Source organism: Natator depressus, chromosome 6 (genome assembly GCF_965152275.1).
Source record: "Natator depressus isolate rNatDep1 chromosome 6, rNatDep2.hap1, whole genome shotgun sequence".
Lineage (NCBI taxonomy): Eukaryota > Metazoa > Chordata > Testudines > Cheloniidae > Natator > Natator depressus.
The window spans coordinates 22,809,220-22,827,264 of NC_134239.1; the positions used below are offsets into that span (position 1 = coordinate 22,809,220).

Consider the following 18,045-nt stretch of genomic DNA (forward strand, 5'->3'; position numbering starts at 1 on the left):
ATAACTTCGTCCTCCAGGTTAGGTCCTCTTTCCGCTGCCTCCAGGACCGCCGAAGTATCTACGGGGCTCTTGGCAGTGGAGTCGCCACCGAGGATAGCATCTAGTTCCTTATAGAATCAGCAGGTCTTAGGTGAAGCACTGGAGCGACGGTTTGCCTCCTTTGTCGTATGGTACGCCTGCCTCAGTTTCTTTATCTTCACTCTGCACTGCAGCATGTCCTGATCATACCCTTTTTGCGCAAGCCTCGAGAAATGTGCCCATTGGTATCCAAGTTTCTACGGTTCAAGCACAGCTGTGAGTGCACAGCCTCCTCTCCCCATAAACTGATCAGATCCAGCAGCTGCGCAGTGGTCCAAGCAGAAGAGTGTTTGATGTGGTAACCTGCCATGGTCACCTGGAAAGATGTGATGAGACTTCTTGGAATTTCAAAAATTCCTGGGGCTTCTAAGGGAGAGGGGCAGATGGTTGTTTACCTGGCTGCAGGGCAGTGGAGTTCAAACTGCTGACCAGAGCAGTCACGATGGGCATTGTGGGACACCTCAGGGCGGCCGATTAAAGCGATAAAATCAAGCGTGGTGTCTACAGTGGCACTTTGAGAAGAATGTAGAGGAAAAAGATTTATGTCTCTCATGGGTGTGGGTGTATTTTGTTGCCAAAACCGGGCATTTTTCCCGACAAAAGTCACATCGCAGTGTGTATGCATTCATTGGGGGGAGCGATAGCTCAGTGGTTTGAACATTGGCCTGCTAAACCCAGGGTTGTGAGTTCAATCCTTGAGGGGGCCATTTAGGGATCTGGGGCAAAAATTGGGGATTGGTCCTGCTTTGAGCAGGGGTTTGGACTAGATGACCTCCTGAGGTCTCTTCCAACCCTGATATTCTATCATTCTTTTGTCAACAAAACTGGTAGTGTAGACAAGGCCCTAGTCTGCCTGTGCCTTAGTTCCCTTTCTGTTAAATGGGGACAGTGCTGCTCTACCTCACAGGAGTGTTGTGAGGATAAATACACTAATGGTGGTGTGGTGCCCTGCCCAGTTGCTATGACGACTCTGGGGGCTATAGAAGCACCTGAGCAGCTATTGCATCTTCCAGTGGTTCTTGAAAATATATTTTATTGCTCTGGTTAAAGTCTAATAACTGTGAATTATCGCTGCATGATAACTAACTGCCAGCATTGGCGTACAACTAAAACTGCATGTAGATCCAAAAATATGCCTGGCTTGGGGACCACCACTGCGTCTCCCGCTGGCACATCTGGGAATTAGCTCTGTCCATTGTGGAGCGCCCTCTGCTGGTGGTGTCCCGTCCATCATCTGCTCCCCCATTGGTACCCGGACTCGTGTTGGTCCCCGCTCGGCGATGTCTACTTCAGGACACTGCCCTCCGGCAGTGCCCCCCTTGTCCATCCTTACCCCTTTAACAGCAGGTTTAACAGCAGTCTTCCAATTTGCCGCTGCCGCAGTGGCCAACCACAACCTCCAAAGTGTAGCCCCTCTGCTCAAGGGCCAGTTGCAGTCTGTCATGGCCACTCTTTCATGGCCAGGTACAGTACCGGGGGGGAAGGAGGGGACCCAGGCCTGCCCACCACTCTGAGTCCCGACCCAGGGACCCTCTAGTGGCAGCGTCTCTGCCCTCCTTCTCTCTTCTCGTCTGTCCATCCTCCCAGGGTCACTTCCCCACTGACCCCTTGCACCCTCTAGGCCCTTCTTGTCAGGGTCCGCAGTCTGACAGGTATGGGGCTGGAGCTCTCCTCTGCTCCCCCAAGTCTGCCCAGCGCTGCGCTGTCCAAGGTGCTGGTCCCCTTAGCTCAGGAGACAGACCATCCCCTCTGAAGATCTGGGAGAAACTGACTGCTTCTCTCCTGGACAGCCTTTATATAGGGCTTAGCCTGGCCCTGATTTGCTGCCCTCTGCTCAGCACTGATTGGCTTCCCCACAGGCCCTCTCTGATTGGCTGCCATTCTGCGCAACCGCTCTGGCCTGTTGTAGCCCAATCTTGCCTGGGGGTGGGGCATCACCCCACCACAGGAACTAAGATGATGATGAGGGATCTGTGAATAATAAATAGAAAGCACCTTCTATAAGAGCTCTGTGGACTCAGTTCAGCTAACGGTGTTTACCTGCTGAGCTTAAAAGTTACAATGCAGTTTGGCTAGCCAATGTCGATGAGGTGAAACTGTCTTGTAAAAAGAAAAAAGAAAAGGAGTACTTGTGGCACCTTAGAGACTAACCAGTTTATTTGAGCATGAGCTTTCGTGAGCTACAGCTCACGAAAGCTCATGCTCAAATAAACTGGTTAGTCTCTAAGGTGCCACAAGTACTCCTTTTCTTTTTTCTTTTTACGAATACAGACTAACAAGGCTGTTACTCTGAAACCTGTCTTGTAAAAAGAGCTTGATGTACACTTGAGAAATTCAACTGGTTAAGGCCCTTAGAATATTTGTTGAGCACTGCACCCACACACACATATTCCCCTAACTGTCTGCAGGTCAGTTACAAACCGTCTAACCAGTTCAGTTTGAACTGATTTAGTGCCATCATGGACTCAGAGAAGCTGAAAGGATTCAACGAGTCCTACCACAGTGCACCGGGGACCTTGGGGAATGGCCCCAATGCGTCGCCTGTGGGAACTGAGTGGGAATGATCAGGGAGTTGATCAAGACAGCATCAGTCTTGTATGGAGGGGCGCATAACTTCCATGGATTCAGCATGGTCAATGCAGATGCACTAAATCGCTTGTGATTAAACTGGCATAATGCACTGGATCCAGTTCTCGAGTGTAGACGAGAGCCCTGCTCTTTAAATAAGGGCTTTGAGTGGAGATGGATAGCATGGTGTCGAAAACACCAGAGGCCAGACTACCTAAGTGCTCCCTGTCTAGGCTACCACTGCCACCACTGCAGAGCTACACCAGCAGTAGTAACAATGGGGAACTTCGAGGGGAAAAGGTAGTGTCGTCACAGCAGGTTTGTCTTGTCTGTCAGCTGAGACTGACCTAACTCATCCACTGTTCCTCAGGTCCAGATCTCAAGGAGCTCTTTGCAAACACACAGCAGGCCCTGAGCTCTGGCACTTCTCGTGAAGAGTGAAAAGCCTTTTATTATCCCTCTTTTCAGCTCAGTGGCTGGTGAAGTGGTTCCTGTGTATAAATAGTATAAAGTGCTCTGAGATCCTTCTGGATGAAAGGAGCTTTCTTTCAGACATAAGGATGCGGTTTGCATGGAAGAGCTTTCATTAAATCCACGCGTGGAGTGCCCATCTCCAAACCTGCTCTGTCTGCAGCCCTGTATTTTGCACCATGTACCACCTTCAGCTGTTTTGGAATCTGTTTTGAGGGACCCGTTGCTTTCCAGAGGATCAGGTTCTGGGAGCTGTGACCTGTAGCCTCCTGGCCTAGGGTTGCCAATCCTCCAGGATTGCCCTGGAGTCTTCACAAATTAAAGATGAATCTTTAACTAAATCTTTAACTAAAGGTTATGTCATGTGATGAAACCTCCAGGAATACAGGAATATGTCCTGCCACGGTAGCCACCAGGAGCTGGGGCTAGGAAGGAGGGGAGTCTCTCCCCGGCGGCCGCAGCCCTGGAGCTGGGGAAAGTCACCTCTTTCTCTGGCCGCTGCAGCCCTGCATGTCCCAAATTTCCCCCCACCTCCTCTTCTCACCCCACTGCCCCCTCCCACCTACCTCCTATTCCCCCCAAGGCCACCACCTCACTTTCCATGTGCGTCTTCTCGGGCCAGGCACCTAATTAGTGGAGCCACGGCTGCGTGGCTCCACTAATTAGGTGGGTGGCCCTTCGTTCTCTCGTGTTCAGCCGCCCCAGCGTGCACCTTAGAGCGAACTATCTATAGACCACCTGAATGGAGCTCCTGGACCACTGGTGGTCCATGGACCACAGTTTGAGAATCTCTGCACTAGATCATGCTTCCATTCAAAAACCAAAGAGGAATCAGAAGAGTGGGGAGGAGAGTTCAGCTCCATGTCCATTCCATACGTCTGCTTGAGTAGCTTCCTTGTCTCATATAGTTTAAGGGTTTGATCACACTCATGCTTTTCACCACCCCTAGAGGCATTGGTGGTTTGACTTTCAAGCGTGTTCTAACTGGTTGAAATGAAAAACGCATTTTGCATCCTGGGGACAATTATCCTCTTGTAAGGGGAAAGGGCATGGGGGCGGGCAGCCCCATGATGAGCTTCAACAAAGGGTAGAACACAGCTGAAGTTCCTGAAGATTTCAGGCCCAGCATGTCATGGGGAGGCAGGACTGGACATTTGGCTCATGAGTTGCTGCACTGTCTGAGCCTCAGTTAAGAGTCTGAGAGCTCTTAGAGCTGGTGAGCACTGCCAGGAGTGCAGACAGCCAGGGGAAAGATCTGGTGGAGACCTGTGTACACACGTAATGACTCTGAATCTGGCTGGGCTAGACTGAAGGGCTGGTCCTAGGAAATCAGAGCCCTTGTCTGGAGTGCTGGGCTTTGAGGCTGGCAGCTTTACCTCAGGGAGGAGGAGAAAGCAGACAGCGGTGCTCTGTCACTCGGTGCCAGTCAGATGGTGTAGAGAGTGTCTGGAGAAGAGGTTGGCAACCTTTCATTACTTTTTTTTTTTTTTTTTTAAACATTGCTAAGGTTGCCCATTTGTTTTTAAATGGCTCTCCTAGGAACACAGACAGTAGAGGTAGGAAGGTCCCTCCTAGCTCACCCAGCCCAGCTCCCTGACAATTCTAGCTACTCTGAAACCTGATTTATATTCCAGTGCTTTTCCCAGGTGACTTGCAAGCATGTCAAATATTGGGGCTCCTCCCACTTCTCTTGGGAGACTGTTCCATGATCAAAAAGAAAAGGAGTACTTGTGGCACCTTAAAGACTAACCAATTTATTTGAGCATGAGCTTTCGTGAGCTTCAGCTCACTTCATCGGATGCATCCGATGAAGTGAGCTGTAGCTCATGAAAGCTCCTGCTCAAATAAATTGGTTAGTCTCTAAGGTGCCACAAGTACTCCTTTTCTTTTTGTGGATACAGACTAACACGGCTGTTACTCTGAAACCTGTTCCATGATCTAAGACTTTATCTATATTACTAATTACTTCGGTATAACTCATTTTGCTCAGGGGTGTGAATAATTCACAACCCTGAGCAACGCAAGTTATACCGACCTAAGCACTGGTGTGGATAGCACCAGGTCAGTGGGAAAGCTTCTCCCACCGGCATAGCTACCACCTCTTGCAGAGGCTGCAGTTACTAAACTGACATGTCTACCGTCAGCTTAGATCATCTCCATCACAAGCGCTCCAGCCTTGCAGCTGGGCCACTGTACATGCTGCAGTGTAGATGTGGTCTAATAGACTCTTCGCTGCCAGGAAGTTAACTCTGCTTCTTCCAGGGTTTTTTTGTTTTTGGCAGAGAGGGGGAGGAGGAGGAAGAAGAATAAGGGATGTTGGAGGTACCTGAGACTTTACCCCTTGTACTTCTCTGTGGGCCATATTCAAACTCCTAGCAACTTCAAGGGGCATCTGCCTGACTAAAAACTGGGTGAGAACCTGGGGTTTTGGCCTTTGGGTAATACTTAACCCTTTTCTTCCAGGTGTGTCACAAAGACCAATCCTTATAACATCCCAGCAAGGCAGGTTAGTCAGTATTAATAAAGACCAAGAAGTGAAGTGACTTTCCCCAAGCTTCAAAGTGAGTTAATGCCACAGCCGGAATAGAATGCAGGGAGTCCTGATCCTGTGCTCAGACTGCTGGATCACACCACCTTTGCAGGGGATAAATCAATGCCAAAGCCCCGTCCTCACCCCCAGCAGCATTGCCAGCGGGGGCAGAGATTTCAGGAGAGAGAAAAACTCTTGCACGTGGAATCCTCAGTGTTTCTGCATTGTCCAGCGTTTTGAGAAAAATCTCAGACTCACTTGTTTCCTGTTGTTCTGCAGCTAGGAGTGTGACTTTAAAGACAACAGAAGTAAACGGTGTACTATTCTGGGGTGGGGAACAGAAGCAGTGGGAGTAGAAACAAGTCAGCTCAGCCGTTAACACTATACTTCTGCTTTCCTTTAACTCGCAGAACCCCAGACAGTATTTTTGTTTGAGGGGGATGTGTGCAAACTGCTTACAAGTAGGAATTCCAGTTCCCCAGCTGAATCTCCACAAGCAGCTAAAGGGCAAGGCAAGGTATGGGGTGGGGTGGGGGAAAGAAACTGTAGCATTCACACTGGGAGGATACATTAATGTTAGCTTTTCAGAGAGGCAGACTGATCATGGGAGGATGGGGATTTTTTAATTCTGTGTTTTGTACGGCGTTTATCACAGGGGGGTCCTGGTCTGCAATATAAATAAGTGGCTTTAGGTGAATTCCTGCCCCCTTCTCCCCTTTCATGTCCTGCGGTTTGTGAGAAGGATTCCCAAACCTTGCCAAATGCAGATTATCGGGAGCCTCAGGGCTGCACCTGATTTGGGCTGTAATTAATTGTAGCCATTCTTAGTCTTTCTGGGAAGATGCAGCCCACGGAGACTTCAAGTCCCCGCATGCAGCGCTCTCTCTGGAGAACAGGCAAGTTGTCTAAACTCCTCCCCATTTCCTCCCCTTCCAAAAGAAAAAAAAGAAAAGAAGGAAAAGTTGGAGCTGGCTACCCATTTGACTTCACAGCGAAAGTCCTGTAGGGTTTCATTGCAAAGACTCCAGGAGAGGGCTACAGAAATGCAATAGGCTTGTATAGAAATTATTCTCAAAAGTCTGTAATATTTAGTGGAGAATGAGATCCTTTCTGTAGGTTTGTTTTTAACCCGGAGGGCCAGTCAGTTCACAACTGGGGGAAGAGGCCTTAGGCAGGGTGGGGAGGCAGTGGCAGGTAAATCACAACGGTGACCTATGTCCAGGCAGTACAGCTTGGGCTTATGTCAGGTTTGAGGGGCCTTTTCAGCTGAGAGAGACACTGTGTTGCTGAGCATGATACAAAAACCTAGACAGGCAGGGGAAGTCAGACGGGAGCCAGACCTGGATCAGCCGTTCTTCTGGGCTGTCATTACCCTGTTAATAAGATCACTCGCTGATAACTAGTGCTTGGACAGGGACTGGCTTGGCACATAGGCCCGAATTCTTCGTCCTCCAACTCCTGTGCTTGGGACAGAGCGGGGGGCTGGGAAAAGGTGACTTAAAACCACGGTTGTGCGCTGCATGTTTTGGAGCAGCCGGGGACCCTTCCTGGCTCTGGGTGTCAGCCTCAGAACTGTTCTATCTGTGTTGCTTTCTGGAGCTCCTTATGAGCTCGGGCAGTTGGTGAATAACGGTAGAACTGTGAGCTCTGGCCATGTGCCCCATTTCCATCCCTGCTTGCCCACTTCTGCCCACTCCATACCCCTGGCCCAATCCTGACATACCCCCTATGCCAGGGGCTGGGAGCAGAGCTGGCTTGGAGTCCTTATGCCAGCTCTACACTGGCTGGGGTGTCTTCCCGGGCAGGGCATATTCTCCATGGGCTTTCTCAGGGAGCCATTTCTCAGGGAGCCCCGTCTTAGGCTCCTTTGTGTTGCCAGAGTGCACCTGTGCTGTGGTTTAGGCAGCCTTGACCGAAACAATAGCTGGGTTTACATGATGTTACAGACATGTGAATATAAACCCAATGACTGGCTGCCCCTTTCTGGCAGCTTCCGACACTAGAGGGCTACCTATCATATCTCCCAGAGCTGCAGCAGGGGCCTCCCTCTTTTCCTCCTCCCAACGCACACGTGTAGCATGCTTTGTGAGCAGACGCTCTGATGTTACAGAATAAAGGTTTGATGGAGATGCGTGCTATTAGCTTTTTAATATAGGGAAAGGGAATATTTTTTTGCTGAGGGCTGTCTTCCTTCTTTTTCAGTTGTTCTCTTCCCTGTATCCCATTGAAGACGAGAGCAGGTGAAAGAGAAAGACATCCCCGTGGAGAACTGAGAGGTCTCATTTGTGTTCCAACTTTTCCTCCCCCTGAAAGGTGAGTGAAGCCGTGTTTGTTTCCCCTTTGAGCATTCCCTTTAGGTAGATAATAGCACTTAGCATTTATGCACTACAGAGCACTTCACAAGCAGCCCTTACAATGCAGCTGGCGGGAAGGCTGTATTTAATGGTTCATAGCTGTTTTCAGTGCCATAAAGCACCCAAGGGCAGAGGTGATAAGCAGCAGGATGACATTTTTAAAAATAAATCCTAGCTGGTAGATCAGGGAATGCTGGTGGGATTTTCGTTTGGCACAGAGAGGTTAAGGGCTGGATTTTCAGAAGTGCTGAGCACCTGTAATTGCCCTTCAGCTTCTCTGAAAATTAAGGCCTTAAGTGATTTATCCAAGCCCAGCAAGTGGTTGGCAAAACCAGAACTAGAATTTAGTTCTCAGGTGAGACTATCTTGTGCATTACGTATGTGGGCGAAGATGGGCTATGAAGTCCACTATGGACCTTACAGTACAGCTGCACTGCATCTGTCCAGCACTTAGCTACTATGGCCATGGGTGCCACCAAAAGGTTGAACAGCTATCAACTCTATTTTCTGCCTGACTTGTGTTTAACTGGGGAGAAAATAAAGACACATCATTGGGCACACCCTGGATACTGCTCGCCTCCTAGTTGCTATTCATTAAGTGTTGCCTTTTATGGCCTGGGAGTTATTTTATTTACTTAGGTTAAGAAACAATGCCTTACCTCCCCATCCATTAGACATAGCTTCAGGGCAGGTTATGCAGAAAAGTCTTCAGGACCGACTTGCTTTCTTTGCTGTCTAATTGACTCCTGGTACTGGGCAGGTAGAGGCAGATTCATTGAGCCACTTTGTGTGTGTGACTAGACGAGTGCCTATAACCTATTTGAATGCGGGTGCATGTGCTTTCATAGCCTTGGCATGTGCACATACATAGATCAGCTAACAAAATCCAGTGGGCTGGGGTGGGACCCCACAACAAGATCTTGAGACGCAGGTGCCTCAGCACAGGATAATGGATGCTACAGTACCATGTTTAGGGCTGGATTGTCAAGTGCCACAGTTGGGGTTATTTTCTAAAGTGCTCAGCTCCCACTGTGTTACTTAAGCTATGGCCACACTTGCAGATGTGAGCGCCGGGAGTAAACGAGCCCTTGGTGACAGCAGCAGGGAAATCACTGCTGCGCTCCTTGTGACTGTGGAGCATGTCCACATTAGCAGCTCTCTCAACGCCACAGACAGCAGTGCATTGTGGTAGCTATCCCAGTGTGCAAGTGGCTGCAGCATGCTTTGGAAAGGGTTTGCAATGCCTAATGGGGCAGGCACAGCGTCACATGATGCCGATTTCCCAATCCCATTGTTCTATGGGCATCCGACTAGATTGCCCGCTGCTTTTCAAATGAGGGGGTGGGGAGTGTGACAGGGAGTGTGTTGTGTGTATGTGGGGGGAGAGACAGTGTGTTTTGGGGGGCTGAGTGTGTCAGCATGCTACCTTGTAAGTTCAGACAGGGGGAAGGGGAAAACCCGACATCAGCGCCGCCCCCCCCCCACCTCCGCAGCAGGAGCATTCCACAGTAAGGGTTTGCTTTGTGAGAGTTCAGAACAATGACCAGAGTGCCCACTTGACTTCAGGGGCTTATGGGACGTTTCCGGAGGCTAATCACAGCACAATAATGCCACACGTCCTCCACACTCACACCCCTGTGCTCCAGCCGGGGCGCAGCAAGCTCTATGCTTCTCGTGGAGGTGGATTACCAGGAGCGCTGCAGCTGCAGAGTTCAGGCGCTCAAAGTGCCTTGCCAATGTGAACACCTCAGGAGTTATGGCACCTGGGGCTGATTTAATGCGCTCTAACTTGCAAGTGTAGACAAGGCCTTATGGCCATATTGTCGGAGGAGCTCAGCACCCAGCATGCCGAGCTCTATTGAAAACCAGGCCCCAAAGGATCATTTTAATGCTCCACATCGCTCCAGGGCTTTTCCAGCAATGATGCTGTTAAACATCATGGAATGCATGGATGCTCACCACTGCTCAGGATCAGCTTCTTAGGTGCTTGGGCAAGGGGTTCAATACAAATGTATCTTTCCTTTGTCTATTTCCCTGAAGATGGGTGTTGCTCCCTACAGGGCAGCCTGGAATAGCCTCTTGCAAAGAGCTAGTCAACTCTGTGTGATACATGGAAAAGAAAATGCATTACACACACAAGGGAGGGTCCAGAAAGAACCACGTGTTTCCATGAATAGTTTCCTTGGCTAGTCACCAAGCATTCAGGAGCAGCCTGTACTGGCTAGGAGGAATAGATCAAACGAAGACAGCCATGATTGCTCTGTGATTCATTGGATACCACCCTTCCATGAATCATTTGTGCTTCATAAACCTGCAGCTATTCTCTGCCTGCTCTTTGAAAACACACAGAGAGGAGGACCTCTTGTGTGCTTTTACTGCTCCTCTTGTCAGAACAGCTGAGCTTAGTTCTGCAAGATCCTCTGAAAAGTGCTTACCTGAGGCTTGTTAGAAACATGTGTGTGTGAGAGAGGGAATTTCCCAGGAGGCCTTGAGCAGTGGCAGAGGTTTTGGTGTAGAGGGTATGTAGTGACTGCCTCACCCAGGGTTAATTAGAGCCTAAGTTGAAAGTCCATTGCCCACCCCCCACACCAATGCACAAGATTCTGGCAAGTCTGACGTCTCCCACTTTAAATACATGGGACCCTTGGGAGGTGTCAATCAGCAGGGGATCTGGCCCAGGGCAGGGAGAGTGAAATACTAAAAAGGCAACCCAGCGACAGTAACAGGCTGTACCTTTTGCTGTTTGGCAGTGAAGATGTCATCAAAGAGCCCCTATTTTGGGGGCGGGGGGGGGGGATGGAAAAGTGCGGTCACCTAGTTAGACTGGGAGATTGGGTGAAGTGAAAATCTGATCCCATGGAGCTTAGGGGAAGTGCGTGCATTGTTCAAGATACACACAGATCCTCAGCGGGTGTCAATCAGCCAAGGGAGCTATACTGATTTACACTCACTGAGGATCTGGCTCACAGTGATAACTTGCCAGTACTCAATAATGACAAAAATCAAAGTCTCCCATCCAGATCTCATTATTAATTATTGGTGTTACAGTAACACCTAGAGGCGGCGGTGAAACTCAGGGTCCCATTGTGCTAGGCTTAGGGGGTGGGTGGGTGTGTGTGTGTGTGTGTGTGTGTGTGTGTGTGTGTGTGTAGAGAGAGAGAGAGAGTTTACAATCTAAATAGACAAGACAGGCAAATGCTGAGAGGGGAAACAGAGACACTGAGCATGACTTGCCCAAGGTGTCCCAGTAGGACCGTGGCAAAACCAGGAATAGAACCATGGTCTCCTGACTCCTAGTCCAGTTCATTAGCTACTAATCCACAACACCCCTCTTCAAATTATGCTCTCCTCAGGGCAGCCCAGAACCATAAGCCGCTGTGTTATTCCTCTGCCTTAGCCAGTGTGCTTTGTGGGCGATTAGACTGTGTCCGCTCCCTGCCACACCAGTCTGTCCTCTTCAACCACAAGCTCCTTGAGAATCCTCCAGTCTTAACCTTGCTTTGCAGATAGCAGTCAGTGAACCCCGGTAATTGAGTTCCCCAGAGATGTCTGTCTGTAGTTTCTAGTCCCTCTCACTGGATACTCGGAAATTATTACATTTGCTGCCCCGAAAGAGACAGTGTATACACCAGCCTGCTAGGTTAGCTGAGTACTCTCTATATTTAATATAATAGCACTGAGATAGTTTAGAGTAAAACTAAGAATAAGTTTATTAATAAAGAACAGAGATTTAATTGATACTAGGCAAGGATAAAAGAGAGAAAAAAGGGTTACAAAAATAACATATTTTCTAGAGCCTAAAATGTAATTCCTTAAAAGTTATACCTTTGCTTAAAACGGTTTCTCACTTACAGCAAGTTATCAGCAGCTCCTGGTCTTCAGGCCAAGAAGATCCACCATTCACAGGCTCAGAGGTTGCTGTTCCCCTAGTGATGGATGACTAGAATGTCTTTTTGTTCTCTTTATATTTTCTGTTGTTCATTGTCTTTGTCTCAAGAGCCAGGAAGACTTCCTGGGCATGCAGACTCATTAAACTGTTTCCTCCTCCACTTGATTGCTTTGTTTACCTTATATGTAAATGTACTTTCATTTGTTCTCTGCCTGTAATCAAGCCAGTCAACAGTGAAATCCCCATTCCTTTGGCTAGGGCAAACATGCTGTATACGCTGCCTCCAAAACACATTTGAAGAATGTGTTTCTAACACACACACACACACACACACACACACACCTTTATATACAACCTCTACATACATCACACAATGATTTTTGGGACCAGCGTGTCACCAGTTTACGTGTGATACCTTACACAGACATCTTTTAATTATATATCATCACAGCGTGTGGGGGTAATGAGTGTGTCAGGCCTGACACAATTTACGTTATATTGGGGCCTTTACCAGCAAGTATTGAGGGGCTCTTAGGGTCACACCTCGTCTCCCACTCAAGCTTATCTCTTCCAATGATATCCCGTCCTGGGGCATCTGACTGTCTCTTGGGAAGGGAGGGGAAAGGCTTGCCTTTTTTCCCCCCCTCCTCTGTATTTGTTGCTGTACATACGTTATAAGGATACACCGTAAAGTGCTGTATGGGGTGAGGACACCCTGCTGCGCCTCTCAGGAATCTCTTACTCCCAATTTGTGGCAAGCAGAAGAGCAATTCCCCGGTACTGTTTACACTGAGTGCTCAGCATAGGCTTTGGCTTCAGAGGGAATTAAGAGCTACACACACACACCTTCCTGGAGACACCTCACTGGGGGTAGGATGCTGATGAGGACAAAGAACCAAAAGGCTCCTCCTCACTACATGTTGTTGTCATAGTGGTTTGGATCTTGCGGGGAGTGTAGGGGAAATCTAGTGCTGGTGGAAGTAAATCACTGGTAGTTTGATCCAGGAATAGCTGGGATAATTGCTCAGCAAGCTTCCCTCTCACACGGATCTGCCTGCACCTAAACCTTAATCCACCACGCCCTGCTATTTCATTCCTGCATCCCCTTACGCAGCTCAGCCAGTTCACCTCAACTTTGACTGCTCTTCATCTCTTACTCTACTATTTCTAGTTTCTCTCCTTTCTCCTGCCCCCACCCCTACCCCCCGGCTTGTGTTATTAAACCTCAGACCTAGCCTGCTGCTCCTCCTCCTGTCTTTGGTTTGGATCTTCTCTTGGAGAAAAATGGCCACTTGTGTTGCCTCATATCCAACTGTTGGGTGGATTCACGATGTGAATAAATATCTCCTAGGGACTAAGACGTATTTCCATCACTGATTTAAAGTACACTTACATCCAGGTTGCTGTATGTGAAAGACCAATGCACCAACCTACTGTGGTTGCACTTTCTAACTAAAGCTGATGCAGTGTCAGGTGACTGCATAGTGCGGTTCTTTGTGGGGGCAAGAAAATGTTGCGGGGGGCATCTGTATCCTGGGATCCTATGAGGGTAGGAGTGGGCTCCAGTGTTGGGTGCTGGATGGTTCAGGGGATTAGCAAGGGTCTATTGTAGACCTTTCACATCTAGTTGCTAGTTCAAATCCTACACAGCTTGGCAGTAACGGTTACAATTTCCTGGTTATTTAGTTAAATGAGTTTGTTGATCTCAGGAGGGTTCACATCACAATTTGCACTCCATGGCCCCCTTCCTGGCAGTCTTGGGCAATAGGTCAAGGACAGCATGGGCCCTAGAGACTGAATTACCTAGAGATTGTCTAGGCAGGTGTAGGCTGAGGCACATGGATAGCACAGTGTGTAGAAACTAGCCCCGCTGCTGCTGCTAAGTGTTCTGTGGTTAAACAAAGATTTTGGGACTTTAAATCTGTCACCTTCCAGGAACCTGAAATTCATAGGACCATTGTTTAAAAGGAGGGAAAAAACCCTCTGATATTACAAGTCTATTCAGAGCAGATGACGGCACTACCGTCCGCTCCCTCATGCTTTTGCTCAGCGATGTGGTAATTAATCTTCTCTAAGGGCATGTCTATACTGGCAGAGTTACAGCGCTGGGAGTGACAGCGCTGCTCAGAGAGCGCTGAAGGGAAACCGCTGTTGTGTGTTCACACTGTCAGCTGCCTGCGCAATAGCGTGTTCACACTTGCAGCACTTGCAGCGGTATTCGGAGTGGTGTACTCTGGGCAGCTATCCCACAGAGCACCTCTTTCTCTTCTGCCACTAAGAGTTGTGGGAAAGCGGAGGGGGTCGTGGGGCATCCTGGGTCCTGTCCCAGTGCCCCGTGATGCATTGCTTCTCATCCCAGCAATCCCTGTGCTTCCGTCCGCATTTGGCGCCTTCTTTCAATGGTTTCTGTATTGCGCGCCCTGCCTCTTTGGGCTGCAGGAATGGATCCTGAGCTGTTGACCAGTATGCTACTCGCTCTGACCAACCTGTCACGAGTGGCAGTGGAGTTATACCTTAAACTACAAAGACAAGAGGAGTGTGACATTGATCTCACCATGCGTAGTAGCTATGACACAAGATTCCCGAGCCCAAAAGTGGAATGCCACTTTTGGGCTCGGGAAACAAGCACTGAGTGGTGAGATCACATTGTCCTGCACATCTGGGATGATGAGCAGTGGCTGCAGAACTTTCAGATGAGGAAAGTGACATTCATAGGACTGTGATGAGCTCACCCCAGCCCTGCAGCGCAAGGACATGAGAATGAGAGCTGCCCTACCATTGGAGAAGCGTGTGGCTATTGCATGTGGAAGCTCGCTACTCCAGACTGCTACCAATCAGTCACTAATCAGTTCAGAGTGGGAAAGTCTACTGTTAGACTCGTGTTGACAGAAGTCTACAAGGCCATTAATTGCATCCTGCTCCGAAAGACTGTGACTCTGGGCAATGTGCGTGACATTGTAGATGGCTTTGCACAAATGGGCTTCCCTAACTGCGGAGAGGCGATAGATGCCATGCATATTCCAATTCTGGCACAAACCACCTAGTCATTGAGTACATTCATTGGAAGGGGTATTTCTGTATGGTTCTCCAGGTGCTTATGGATCACCGTGGGTGTTTCACAGACATTAACGCAGCCTGGTCCGGAAAGGTTCATGATGCATGCATCTTTCGGAACACTGGCCTGTTCAGGAAGCTGCAAGCAGGGACTTTCTTCCCGGACCAGAAGATCACCGTAGGGCAAGTCAAAATGCCCATTGTGATCCTGGGAGACCCCGCCTACTCCTTAATACTGTGGCTTATGAAACCATACATGGGGCAACTTGACAGCAGCAAGGAGCAGTTCAACAACAGGTTGAGCAAGTGCAGAATGACTGTTGAATGTGCTTTTGGCCGCTTAAAAGCCCGCTGGCGCTGCCTCTGTGGGAAGCTGGACCGATGACAATATTCCTATGCTTATAGCCGTGTGCTGTACGCTCCATAATTGTGAAGGGAAGGGTGAAAGCTTCACTCATGGCTGGACCGCAGAGGCTGAGCACCTGGAGGCTGAGTTTGAACAGCCAGAGACCAGGGCTATTAGAGGGGCACAGCGCAGGGCCATAAGGATCAGGGATGTCTTGAAACAGCAATTTGAAGCTGAAAGCCACTAATACTTGTTGCTATGCTCAGGATTGCAGTGCTTGTAATGCTAGGAGGTGATTGGTGCAGACAATGCAACATGTGGGTTTAACATAATTGTATGTTGCTTTGCAGTGTTCTTTTGCTTTCAATTAATAGAATAAAGATTGCTTTCAAACCAACACAATTATTTTATTAAAAAACAACAACCGGAGGAGAGAATCAAACCAACAAAAATCATCAGCAGTGAGGGGGATAAGGGAAGGGAAGGTCGCAGGAGGAGGAGAAGTCATGGGATGGCTAAAGATTTTGTATGTCCAGGGGTCATATCCAACCTTCTCCTTTGGAATACAATGCAGCGGGTACTGTGCTTCAGCAGGGCCAAATTGCAGAGGGACAGATGCTGAGTGCAGTGGGTAGTGGGAGTCCGCAGTGCTGGACTGTGATGGGGGAGGAGTGGAATGCTGCGGGTATAGCTTGGAGTCAGGAGGTTGATAAGAGTGTGTTGGTGGTGTCTGGGGGGAGCATGAGAGAGAGTTTTGCGACAGCGGCTGCAGGGGAGGGCAGGCGCAGAGCTGCTTGGTTTGCAGTGCTAGTAGCGCCTGGAACGTGTCTGCTTGGCACTCCATAACCTTTAAGAGCCTTTCCGTGGCTTCATTCTGGTGTGCCGTGTTCTCCTTTCGGTCCCTCTTCTCACTGTCCCGCCACTCCTTCAATTCCTGTTTCTCGGCAGTAGAGTGCATCATAACATCATGCAGAAAGTCCTCCTTAGTTCTTGGCCGCTTTCTAATTCTGCGCAGCCATTCAGCCGATAACAAAGAGGGAGGCTGGACTCCCAAGGTCATCTCTGTGAAGTTTAAATGCAACATTTTACAGAAGCAATATTGTTTGCAACACATAGAACACTAATTCAGGGATTTAAAACACAGTCAATACTCTTACACCTCTCACTAACTGGCTGACTCCAGGCAAGCACACATGAGCCACAAGACCCCCAAAATGATGAGTAACAGCAGGGCCAGGGTAAATCACTCTTCCCGGACCCTGCTGTACACTAGGCACGTGGCTCTTGGGGAGAGCCAGCACTGTAGGGGGTCTTGATAATCATTCCTGTCCCCACACTTTCCACAGGATGTGATCGTTATGGAAGAGAGTGAGCAGGAAATTAAGGGAGGGTCTTCTCCAAGACTGCAGCTTCCACCCTGGCCCTTATGCGGCTCGCCTGTGTGCAGTAATGGTTCCCCCACCCCCACTCGTGATGGCACAGTGGTGCGGGAAATTTACAGTTAATGGGGCAAGAAACAAAAGCAGCTCTGCTGAAGAACCTGCAGCAGTGGATTGCCCAATATCTCCACAAGAGTTTCCTGGAGATTCCCATGAAGTGACGGAGTCAATCAACAGCCTGTTCCGCCACTCAGACTAACCTGTGGTGGGAGACATGCCTGCTTTCTGCAACCCTCCTTCCCCCCACCATCTCGCTTCAGCAATTCCCAAAATCAAATCCACTTACCAGGGGCCTCCTCTCCTGTTTGCGGTTCACCAACATCTGACAGCTGTGACTGGCTAGTCTCCGGGGTAGAAAAGAGCTCCTGGCTGCATGCATCTCTGACCTCCGAGTCATCCTCTGCCTCTGGGTCATCCCCCATACATCCTCATCTAAGATTTCCTCCTCCTGGCTTGGTCCACTTTTGACTGGCACGTGAGCCACTGAAGTATCCACAGTGGCCTTCGCAGTGGAGGTGGGGTCGCCGCCGCGTATCGTGTCCAGCTCCTTGTAGCTCCGGCAGCTCATGGGCGCAGCACCGGAGCGGCGGTTTGCCTCCCGTGCCTTGTGGTAGGCGTTCTGCAGCTCCTTCACTTTGACCCTGCACTGCAGTGTGTCCCAGTCATAGCCCCTTTCTGTCATGCATCGTGAAATCTGTCCGTAGGTATCATAATTCCTCCGGCTGGAGTGCAGCTGGGACTGGACAGCCTTCTCTCCCCAAATGCTGATGAGGTCCAGCAGCTTGGCATTGCTCCAAGCCGGGGATCGCCTGGTGCGTGGAGCAGGCCTGGCCACCTGGAAAGATGCACTGAGACCACTGCACGAGTCAGCGAGCAAGCAGGAAGGGGACTTTCAAAATTCCCAAGGAATTTATAGGGTGGGGATGATGGTTGGTCACCTGAGAACAGGGCAGCAGAGTTCAAACCGATGACCAGAGAGGCAAGAACAGGCATTGTGGGACACCTCCCAGAGGCCAATTGCAGCACTGTAACCGACCACGGTGTCTATACTAACAACAAGGAGTCCAGTGGCACCTTAAAGACTAACAGATTTATTTGGGCATAAATTTTCTTGGGTAAAAAACCACTTCTTCAGATGCAACACTGGTCTACACTGGCACCGCAGCGTAGTAGCCCCGGTGCAGAAAGCTGCACGCCTCTGGTCGGGGTGGTTTATTTTTTTACAGCGCCATGCAGTTTCCGCACACGAAGTGGGTTGGCAGTGTGTACACCTCAGGCGTTACAGCACTCAAAGCTGCTTCACTGCGCACAAACTT

At 49.4% G+C, this 18,045-nt stretch overlaps 1 protein-coding gene across 3 annotated transcripts in view; it reads left to right on the top strand.

The window, feature by feature from the left end:
• CD151 (CD151 molecule (Raph blood group)) overlaps positions 1–18,045 on the top strand; it is a 61,984-nt gene that overhangs the window by 16,305 nt on the left and 27,634 nt on the right. For all 3 annotated transcript variants that reach the window (XM_074954787.1, XM_074954789.1, XM_074954788.1), the window contains exon 2: positions 7,850–7,960. The gene's annotated coding sequence lies outside the window, so the exon portion shown is untranslated. The remainder of the gene's footprint in view (positions 1–7,849; positions 7,961–18,045) is intronic.